At 33.0% G+C, this 12,016-nt stretch overlaps 1 protein-coding gene across 3 annotated transcripts in view; it reads left to right on the forward strand.

Moving 5' to 3' along the window:
• Nucleotides 1-12,016, forward strand: part of LOC109069958 (talin-2) — a 136,864-nt gene that overhangs the window by 29,211 nt on the left and 95,637 nt on the right. The window lies entirely within an intron of this gene.

Here is a 12,016-nt window from a genome sequence, read left to right on the forward strand (position 1 = left end):
GATTTAATGATTCACTCAACTCACGATTTTTGATTTTCTCACTTTTCTCACATTTTCTTTTTTTTACAAAATGAGATTAAGACATTATACAGTAAATGAAAAGGTGTCGTTTTATTGGACTATTAGCAATAGTCTAATAAAATGACACCTTTTCATTTGTGAAATTGAAATATTGTGAAATTGAAATATAACAAAACTAAGTTACACAAATAAAAGAATCTGTGCTCTTTCCATTTAAAATTAGAGGCAACCACTGGATTTTAATCATGATTCAAACAAAGATGCAGCATACATGCTGCATGAGTAGTTTTTAATCTAAATTAGACTGTATAATTTGAAATTTGAAGTAAAAACAGAATAGTCTGAAACTACTTTTGTGAAAGTACTACATAAAACATATCTGAACGAAACAGCAGACGAGCTGAATGAGGCGCAGATTCACTCTCTGCCAACAGGTGGCGCTTATAAACAGTAATGATATAGTGATTCCTTGGTTACCACTGTAAACAAAGCAGAGCTGCGCTTATGAACGCTACTTTGATATGCATTGTTCAGAGGCAAGATGAAAAGAAAATACAGCAGAAACTTTTCTAAAGACAGTCAGTTCCCCTCAGAGATACATTAATATAAACTCATACTCCAACTGTATCGTGATTTGTTTGGCATCTCAAACGATTTGAATCGTCTCACATTTGCAAAGATAAAATGTGCGCTTGTCGAGTGTCTGTGTTCACGTCAAAACTGAAGTATACTTGGGGATTTAGCTGACAGTCCAAACATTAAGATTAGCATGCTAAGGTTCAGCATGTTATTAGGGTAGCATACTAAAATGAGGTGTTGTCTCTAAATTCATTTTTGCGTCCCAGTTGAAAAAAAAGTTAACTAAATCTAGATAAGTTAACTAATAACTTCTCTAATTGGCTAGTTGGTTGTTGGGCGGCTAGTCAGCTATTTGCAGTTTGCACTTTTATGGAAAGTGCTTTTCTGTTTATGAAATCTGGATTACCTAAACTTGTTGAACATGTTTTTTGGGGAATTTGAGGTTTCTCGCCAAATGGATGTCATCCATTGAGCCATGAGCAATGTTTTCATCCTGACCAGGCCTTTACAGAGCTCCAGTGATGGCCGCTGAGAGTCATAAGAGGAAATGCTCTACATTTCTCCTAAGGCTCTTTCCAATGCTTCCCTCGACATCTGAATGAAGCCCCACTCAGGAAGGGAATTGTATTGGGAATGTCTCCCAAGTGCCTCCAAGGGAGCAGATGAGATTATAAATCATTATTATGTAATGTTATGAATTTGTCCTCCGGATAGTGTAGAGTTGCAATATGCAGGTAGCGGGCTCAGAAGAGCTCAGTCCTCAAACGTTTCATGGTGTTGTCAGCACTGACATTTTCTTCTTCTGCTGCTCTTAGAGAGTGCAGCGACTTAAGTGTGACATGGAAGAGCGGTGTGTTTCATCACTTCCTGTTAACTGTAGCCACCAGCTCAGGTGCTGATTCCTAATTTCCATTTTACACAGGAAAACCACACTGGCCTATTGCTAGGGTTGCACAATTAATCGAAATTAAATCGCAAAGGCAATCGATCGCGATTAGGCAGAAGCTGCGATTGTCATGCATATCTTTCAGTGAAGCACAGTTCTGTGATCAGCAGTAAATCTCCATCCAAACACCAGAGGGCGCTCTCGTGCTGAAAATCCAAATATGCCCCGAAGAAGAAACCCAGGAAATCGGCGCTGCTGAATAAACAGAAGATTTAACTCCTTTCATTGATTCAACGTGACTAATAAACACATGACTACGGCAATATATGGTTTATCTGAGTTCTTAGTATAATTTTCATCATAATAAAGTATATCTATAATGAAATTCTAATCTGCACAGCATTTGGGGAAGTCGTGGCCTAATGGTTAGAGAGTTTGACTCCTAACCCTAAGGTTGTGGGTTTGAGTCTCGGGCCACCTGAAAGCAGGTGATGGTGATTTACTGCTAATCACAGAACCGGCTTTACTGACAAAATGTGCTTGACAATCACGATTCATTGCGTCCGATTAATCGTGCAGTTCTGATTGGTTTGTGTGACATTTTTCAACCAATAAGAATCCTCATACAAATTAGTCTACTGACAGATCTTGAAAATAAATCCCTAATGTATACTTCAGTTTTGATGCGAACGCTAGTGTATGTGTACAGCCAAACACGTAGCCTTTCTATCTACAGTATATCACTAATTCGGATACATTTGAAAATGCATATTTTTCTTTGCATTTTGCCTATTGTCCATACTGAGACTGCGTTTTTGACCTGCGAAACCTGAGTTTTGAAGACGTTCTCCTTAGTGGATAAATTTGAAATGCAGTTTTTCACATTGTAGTGTGGACCATGAAAATGAAAGTATTTCAAAACGATGATGCATGTTTAGTCATTTCACAGTCCTGAAAACAGAAAATTTACTCTGCATTGCTGTCTTGTGGCAGAACATGAGGGCAGTGAGAGCAGCATGAGAGCAAACATATACAAGTAATATCTAACAAGTAGCAGTGCGATATGACACGGCTGTGATTCGGCTGTAGGTATTCACAGTGTGCTCATATACAGCCGTATTGCATGACTATGCATGCGATATTGCATTTATACAACAGTTCGATGGCACAAGTTTGTAAATAAAATTTAAAAAATAAAAACTACAACGGTGTGTCTTTAAAAACCCTCTTTTGTGCAGAACGGATTCATATCTCAGTTTGACAGTTTAACAGCTGAGCCCAAACCTCCGTTACTAATTTGAAAATGTCGCTTAGATGTTATTTTTATTAACAAACCGCATATTTGAAGTCTTAACAACTACATTCTCACCTAAAAAAAAAACTCTTAAAACTACATTCTGTGACAGAAAAAACAGTATTATTTATAAAATTATAGTGGATTTGGGTGTCCGCCATGACACTTACTGAGAGAAATACTGCAAGCGGGGTGATACAAATGGTCAAACGGTTGGAGTTCTGGCACTGACTCGTGCACACTAGAAAGTTCCGTACTTGCAGTCTTTGCTTGTTCGAAGTTGTCAAGAAGAGGAGCGAAAACGTTGCGATAAAAATGTCTTTGTACTAGTTCAGACTGGAGTTTCTGAGCAGTACGCAGGCGGCATACACTCTTCTGTGTCAGCCACGCCACAAGGATACATTTTTTACGTGTATTTACGCTCTGGTTTGAAAGAAAACAGCACGTCAGAACAGCGCGGCTTTCAGAGAAGAGCGAACGCCGCCTGCGTACTGCTCAGGTTTGCCAAAAAGAAGACACAATCCACATCAAAGCTCACACACATCTTTCAAGCAACATACAGCGATGTTGTGCATTTTGACCAATTGATGGGAAAAGTATTCTTAAAATGCATCCCAAATTCTTTGTAATGTATAATTATTCATGGTATTTAGAAGTGCCCATGATAACAATATTGTGCATATTCATTACCGTGATATATCGCATTTTCCTCGCATTATTTCTGAATGCATACGATGTATAAGACAAGTTTGTACAATATGTAGTTGTAGTTTTTGCATCTTTTCTGAACAGATATTTAACAAGTGATTTGTTTAACATTTACATCATGTTGACAACTTAATGTGTGCTGCATTGGAATCTAATTTTCTTTAACTAGAGGGTTAATAAAGAAAAAGTAACCTGAATCATGTTATAATTACATTTTCAAGTTGATTAGTTAAAAATCATGAAAAACTGAGAATTGGTCGAACATTATGGAAAAATTGAGATTTAAATTTTTTACAAAATCCCCCAGCCCTACTTTGGACTCTTTTTAGTGTACATGTAAAAAATTAAGAATGCTTTTATAAGCTTATGGTTTTAAATGTTCAGATCCAAAAGGGGAGGCTGTTCATGTTCTTGTAGGCTCCCTGACGTTGTGTTTTAGGGTGTGAGCTTGTAAAGGTCTCTTTTAATGAAATGAATAGGGCGCTTGGCATTTGAAACAGTTGTCAGGCACAAATGCCAAACTGATTTAGTCTACATAGCTGAGAATTTTTTTTTTTTTTCTAAACATCTGTGGTATATAGTGGATATACAGGGTTAACCATTACTAATTCACTGTTGACATTGCATAACTTGCAGATTTAGGATTGTAACATATTTGAAGATGTTTTTAATGAGAAACAGCAGTCTGGTTGATTTCAATACAGTAAAATATATTGTTTTTGCTGGAGGTGTTTTTGTTTCTTCTTGCATGAGAGTCCTTGGTACTGCTTTGCATTAGACTTTCTTGTATATTATCAGTGCCTGGGTTTGCCAGCCTCCACAGAAAGACATGCTGTGATTTAAGGCATTTTGATGCTTTGCATGGTGGTGGGGGTTTTGTAGGCATGTATCTGTTTCTTTCACACTAGGCTTCACAATCCTGTCACAACAGCATGTAAATATTCCCAGGCTGTTTGTGAAAAGGCTGTCTGTTCATTCAGTTTGCATATGCCTCTTATTATTTCCCTACTTTTGGATAATGGTTTGAGTTCTCTGGCATGTCCTCTTCCCTTTCTCACAATACATTTAGCCTTTTTTGCCCTTTGAGGTTTTCTGAATTGGGTAATTGACTTTTCAGTGTAACCGCTGTCAAGCTCTTCATGTGGTCCAGACATCTCGCACCATCTGATTGGCAGACATGTCTCTGCTCCTTTGAGCAGAAAGAAATATTTATTTATTTAAATTGTAAAGATGAATTGTAAAAAAAAAAAATGTTTTTATTATTTTAAAAAAATTCTTAATGTTCAGAAGCTAATTTGTATTTAAGTACATAAAATGTAAACTTGCTTCAGAACAATATTTAATATCTTTTTTAATTTTAATTGAATTGAGTTTAATTTTATTAATGTTCTAAAGATGCTTTTTTTGTATTTTTATTGTATTTAAATGTTTTGAAGCTCCTTTATTTGTTTGTTTGTTTATTTTTATTTATGTATTTATTTGTCATGTAAAACTTTGGGAAAATATTTATTTTATGTTCTAAAGGTGATTTTATGTTTTGTTAATTTTGTTGTGTGTTTTTTTTTTAAGATCAAAAAGATGCTTTGGAATAATATTTATTTATTATTATTATTTTATTATTAAATAAAATATTGTTTGTTCTATTGTATTTTTCATTATTTATTATTTATGTAAAAATGTAAAGAGGCTATGGAACAATATTTATTATTTTATATTATTTTCATTTCATGTTCTAAAGCTGCTGTGGTATTTTATTTGTTTGTTTGGTTTGTTTGCTATCAAAATACATTTCTCTTTCTTTCTTTTTTTTTCCTGTGCACTCAAATTTTAAATGGACCCTTTCTGAACTTGATTAATGAGTAAAAATGTGTCACAAATATGTAGAACATGACTCATTTTAGGGAAGGCTGGTCTTAGACTTGTTGAAATGGCCAGATTATCTCTAAGGGAGGCCTCTGTGTCCATGTGTCATGCTGGAAATTAGGAATGCCTTTGCGCTCATTACGGGAATCACGTTAAAGAGAAATGTTGACCGGGCCTCAGGCTGTAACTCACCATGCTCGAACCCCCTTTCCTTTCCATCCTCTCCCCCGCTAATGACCGGTTTAAGTGACCTCCATACACCCCGTATGCGTGCTGCTATAATGACCAGCCCCTAATGGCAGGGTCCGCCGGAATCAAACACCCCACCGCAAGTGATCCTTTGTTCTGTAAACAGTCCCCATTTAACCAAGTGACACGTGGAGAAAGACAAGCAGCACGGCCTGTAATTAGACCTTAATGTGTTCAAAGACACAAGTAAGATTTGTCTGTTGTGAAAAGCCAGTCTGCATTTAGATGCTGAGTGAATTTGGCCCTTATAAAAGTAGATTGCATAATAGAAAGAACAAAATAAAATAAAAAACAAGAGCAGAATTCTTCTCTGTGGTCATTATCTGATTGCCACTATACAGCATTTTGAGCTTTTATGGTTATGGAATAACTATTTAACATGCAGGCTGTCAAGAGCTCCCAGCATGAAGTGCTTAGATTAGCAGCAGTGATTCAGCAAGATCATTTTGTCAGTCGACTTCCTGTTTCTAATGGTGTGTTCGCTCCCTTTTCAACTGTGGTGATTTGATTTCTGTGGCCAAGAAGGCAGGAATTAAATCATTGTTCTGTTCTGACATTTTATTGATTAATTTATGGATTATATATAGACACCAAAGAATCTATGCATTCTGGAGGATTTTGGCTATGATGTGTTGAGCTCTGGCCTAGCAGTTTGTACACTTGCTTCGACACATTGAGCTGTGGTGCTCATATGGGCGACCCAAATATGAATTGTTTCTTTTTTGCCACCACCCCAGGCAACGTATTGCGTAGAAGAGGAATAAAGCTTAATCCAAATTTAGAGACATAAAAGATGTGTGATATATTATGTACGCTTCTCTACTTAACTGGTTATCAGTTCATGCATCATTGCATCATCATCTTTTTCTAACAGACATTCATAAGTGAGAAACATGGAACATTTTAGACTTAACACTTGCATAAATATAATGTCAGTAAAACATTAATATAATGTATTGTTCTAAATAATAATAATAATAATAATAATAATAAAGTATTTTTCTAAATTATGTACTTTTAATTGATAATAATAATAATAACTAATAATGCTTTAAATAGTTAAAACACAATTAATAATAATAATACGCTACTACATAATAGATAGTTTTTGACAATAAAAAACATTGCATTTTAATAATCTATTGTGTTACAATGTATTTTCATTAATATGGTTGTTGTTGTTGTTATCATTAATATATAAAAATAATAATGTGTTGTTCTAAATTATGTACTTTTAATTCATGATAATAATTTATCATAATGTATTTAGTTCAAAAATAAAATGAATAATAATAGTAATAATAATATTATGTTGTAGTACAAAATACATTATCAGTAATAACAGTGATAATGTAAATTCTTTATTATATAAATATTAATTACAATAATAATAATAATGTTCTAAATTATGTACTTTTAATTAATGATAATAATAATTTATAATAATGCATTAATTATTTAAAAATACAATTAATAATGATCATAATATTTTGTAATACAAAATGTATGATCAATAATGACATTATTAATTAATAATGAATTATTAATTAATTACAATAACATTCATATAAATAATGTTGGTGACAATGGTGGTAGTAATAATAATAATAATAATAATAATAAGCATTGTTATTATTCAATAAAATATTCAGTGCATTTTTTTCTTATGTAATGAATTTTTAAAAAGCAGACTATTATGATTCTTATTAAAATACTTGTAATACATTTGTATTGTTAGAATTTATTTTTTATAATTTATATATTTTTGACATTTTTTGAACAATTTTATTTATTGCGTCAAAAAACAGACATAAGTGATTATAAATATTAAAATAGTTTCAAAAAAAGTTTGTATATTGTTTATTAGACATTTGAAAAGCAGTAATTGTTAGGTTGTAAGAAAACAATATCTGTTGATCTCTAACAAAAAATATGTACTGAGTGTGCAGAAGTAAAGTATGGACTTGGACTTGTACAGAAGAAATAAGCCATGGGACATTCTACCACATCATCACATCTTGCAAACCAGTCATGTAGTGCTAGGGGTTGTGGTCAATATTTTCTGAAAAAGAATAAATGGATGCATGCGTACGTTGTATAGCAATTAACGGAATGCCATCTGAGCAACTTTGATAAATTGGACTATATGGAGTCACACTGATCCTAACCTTGCATAAAAGTTAGAGTTCTAGGTAAAGCCATCACCTTTGACCAGCTATTCATTGTTGTGTATCATGTCCTGTCCCTTCTCTATTACCTGTATGAATAACCTGGAAACAGCCAAAAATAAAATCTGGTGAGACTTTAATCTACAGGTGCAGGTGTTCAGACTCAATAAGGATTAGCGTTGACTGTCACAGTCAGTCGGTTTTGACTCCTTCCGAAGGTCCCTAATGAAACGCGGTGATCTTTTGTTGCTCCTGGCGGAGGCCCGCGGCACTGAATGGTAGCGCACGGCTGGGAAAGAGGCCTCATGCACCGTGACTGGGGCTCAACAACAGCCACCGGCCTTGGGAATGGCCCAGACTCGGGTTGCCATGGAAACCCGTGGATGTGGAGCATGAAAAAGCATCGCCTGCGAGTTGCTAACATAGAATGGGAGCATCTCTCTTCACGTGTTAAAGCGTTAATCCTTTAGCTGCTCCCAGCCTCCTCCTGTCCATCTCTCTGTTTAATCACCGCCGATATCAGAGGAGATGCGAAAATCCTTCACTTCCTCTCTCTGGCTCACGGTAGAACCCTTGTGTGTCGTGGACATTTCAGCCGCCGTTTTGGCATCATATACTGACATATTTCCAGACGTTGAACACTGTATGGATGTGTTTAAGAGCCGAGATGGGCGTTTGAGTTACATAAGGGGAGAGCGAGAGCAGGAGTGTGTTCAGAATATATTTGCGGCTCCGCGCCAATCAATGTGACCTACTGAACCTACACTATTAGTTTCTCATCAGGGAACACATGACTGTGAGAACACCTTTGTGTTTTAGCTTGCTTCACCAGGACTTCAAGGCTAGACAGATTGTTCTTGTGACCGATGTGCCCTTGCTTTACATTACATTAATTATAGAGTTACGTTGTTAGGCACATGATATGGTGTTTTCAGCCAGTGGCTTGGTTTACAAATACATACAAGCATCATTAATTGCTATATTTTTCAATATTCAAAATAGCATTATTATTGTTGTTGTTGTTACTATGCAAACTTATAACAACAATTTACATAATAGATCATTTAGAGTTAATTTATATATATATTTAATTTTTATAATATTAATAATAGGAATATAGTAATTTATGACAATACATAATTTAATATTATTATTATTATTATTATTATTATTATTATTATTATTTTATTGACTTAATTATATGAAAATGTATTCTTAAAATATTATTATTATGCAAATATAATAAATATGAATAGATATAATAGTTTTATTTCCTTTATTTTATATTAAAAATTATAATTTAATTTACTTTTTAAACATTACTGATGATTAATAAAATAGTATTTTGTAACAATACATTATTATACAATTAACAATACAGATTATCAATAATATATGTTTTGTTTATATACAATAATATAATTAACTATATTATTTCCTTTGAAAATAATTTATTATATTAAAAAGTATTATTTTTGTTATTATTATGCAAACCGATAACAACAATAGTTTCCATAATGTATATTTTAAAAAGTAAATATACATTTATTAAATGATTATTTAATTTATTTTTGTTTTTGTTATTAATGAAAATAATAGTAATTTATAACAGTTTATTATTATTTAATAATAATAATAATAATAATAATAATAATTCAAAAAGTAAATAAATCTATTAATACAATAATAAACAGTAATTTATTACATTATTATTATTATTCAAAGTAATAATGTTTGCAAAATAAATTAATGTATTATTTTAATAAGTGAATAATGAATATATAAAAAAAATTAATTTACTTTGAAAATAATGTATATAATAATAATAATAATAAAAAAATATAAAAAATAAAAATAAAAATTATAATTATTATTTTATTTTTTTTGTTTTTTTAAAATTCAAAAAAAAAAAAAAAAAAAAAAATGTGTCTGGATATCCAAGCAATATTTTATGGAAGATTAAATCAGTGTTCACAGCAAAATAATTGCATTGCGTTTCTTGGTTTGTCATTCAAATCATGCAGCCCTACTTCTTACCTGACCTTACCAGCAAGACTTCTATTGTTAACCAGTTTCACTAGAAAGACCTAGTCAACTAGCCTCGCTGGTTTAGTAAAGCTGGCTACGTATGTACAGGTATGGCAGTCTGGCTATGCAGAACATTGTTTCTGTTATTTGACGTAAATCAGCTCATCATTTGCTCCGTTCTCCAGAAACACATTTATTTGCCAGCTATCCCACATCTCTGCACTTCCTTTGAACACTGTGAAGTGAATAATGTTTTGGAGGACAAGCCAACGTTTTTTGCTTCTTGAATCCAATTTAAACTTCAATTTTTCATTCTCGTTCCAAAGCTTTTAGTCTGAACTGTGAAAGGAAACGCGTATGCTTTGACGCCTCTCTTCTGCCTTCAGAAAATAATGGTTGTTTTGGGTTTGCTTTGGACTCCCAGTGTTTGCTTTTCATTTTTAGCACTGACTCTGGTTGTTGACCGATCATTAATCGTGGCAGTGCCCATACAGTGAGAAGCTAATTGAGACGGGAGGGAAAGCCAGTCTTGCATGAGTGCTTTATCTTGCAGGCTCTGCTTTTCTCTTATTCAGCCCCTGACTACATGGAGAGGAAAGTTTGAACTTGTTTACAGGTCTTAGATCAGAATCATTGCAGCCGGTCTCTTCACATCCTCACCAGACTCTCCACAGCAGCTTTCTGTAGTGAGGTTAGTGTGGAGAACACCTCAAGTGGACGAGAAGTGTTAGCTAAGCCAAGTATACACTACAAAAAGACACTTATTTTGTTTCACGTCAATGTCAAGAGGCATATATAATAATTGCACTGCAACTTGCAAAATATAAGTTAAAGTATTAAAACATTTTATCAATATGTGCCTCAATTGTAGGGCCCTGTGGTTTCTGTGATGCATAAAACGCTGACAAAATCACTGAATCCAGAAAAAAAAAAAAGGAATTTACTGTATGATGAAGAATTTTACATTTAAACGCATAATGCTATTTAGATATGAAGTCTGCATGTATCTGTGTGAATGAATGGCATAAATATATGTTGTTCGGTAGAATGCACTTCTCAAAGTTATAACAAGTAATAGTAATAACTTTATTTTAAACTTTTTCTTCCATGTTTTAATTGTAACAGTAAACTGTTGTGCAGCATTTGGTTTACTAAAAAACAAAAGGAGTTGTTTTACATTTTATTTGATTTACATTTTAAAAGATCAATTCAATTGTTTGTTTATTTCTTAGTGCCCTATTACTGTATAAGACATCCATTAGGCAAGAGTAGACCTTTTTGATTTATTACAGTTTAGTTAGACCATTAAAATGGAATCAAGAAAAGATAAAACCCAATGCAGAAAATAAAGAAATAAATAAAATTACAGAATTTTGGACAAAAAAAAAATACAACATATTTCACAGGGCCCTAAAAATTTAATTTCTTTCTTAAACTTTTAATAAATTGTTGTTAATAAATTTTAACTTTTAATAAATTGTTGATTTTAATTAATTGGGCATGCTTTTTGATTAATACAATTCAATTTAACCTATTAAAACTGATCCAGAAAATTGACAAAAAAAAAAAAAAAAAAGTAATCCAGAAAAATTAAAATGGAAAACTTAATTTGAGAGATAATAAAACACATTTCATGGGGCCTTAAATATGTAACTATTGTTAAACTTTTAATAAGTTGATATGAAATTGTACAAGTTTCATGATTTTAGTTAATTAGACAAATTAAATTAATTATACAAAAAGCCTAAAAAAAAAAAAAAAAAACCTACAAAAAAAATCTGGAGAAATTTAAAAGGAAAACTGAATTTGGGGGAAAAAATTAAATAAAAGAAATAAATAAAATGTATTTCGTTGGGCTCAACAAATGCTCTCAAAAATGTCGCACAAGTGTGCTAACTAGAAACATGCTACAATCTAGGGGTTTTGTTGCAGATTTAAAGCATGAAAGAATTAAAAATTTCTGTTTTAGTTTCAGAGCAAAAAACAAGATAAAAATAGTTGGAATTGATTTTGTGTGTGTACAGTACATGTTGTGACATCATGTGAACGAGTGCAGATGACCTTTGAGATAAGGTTAACACATCTGTGCCTTATACGCTTCGAGTGTGCAGACAGGTAAGGGTGCTGTCATGGCAACAGTGACCGTCGGGTGCAAATGTACATCCAGCAGCAGTCACTTCCCACTCTCCTGGCTTTGATCAGCAACACTCACTGTATTTT

Source organism: Cyprinus carpio, chromosome A25 (genome assembly GCF_018340385.1).
Source record: "Cyprinus carpio isolate SPL01 chromosome A25, ASM1834038v1, whole genome shotgun sequence".
NCBI lineage: Eukaryota > Metazoa > Chordata > Actinopteri > Cypriniformes > Cyprinidae > Cyprinus > Cyprinus carpio.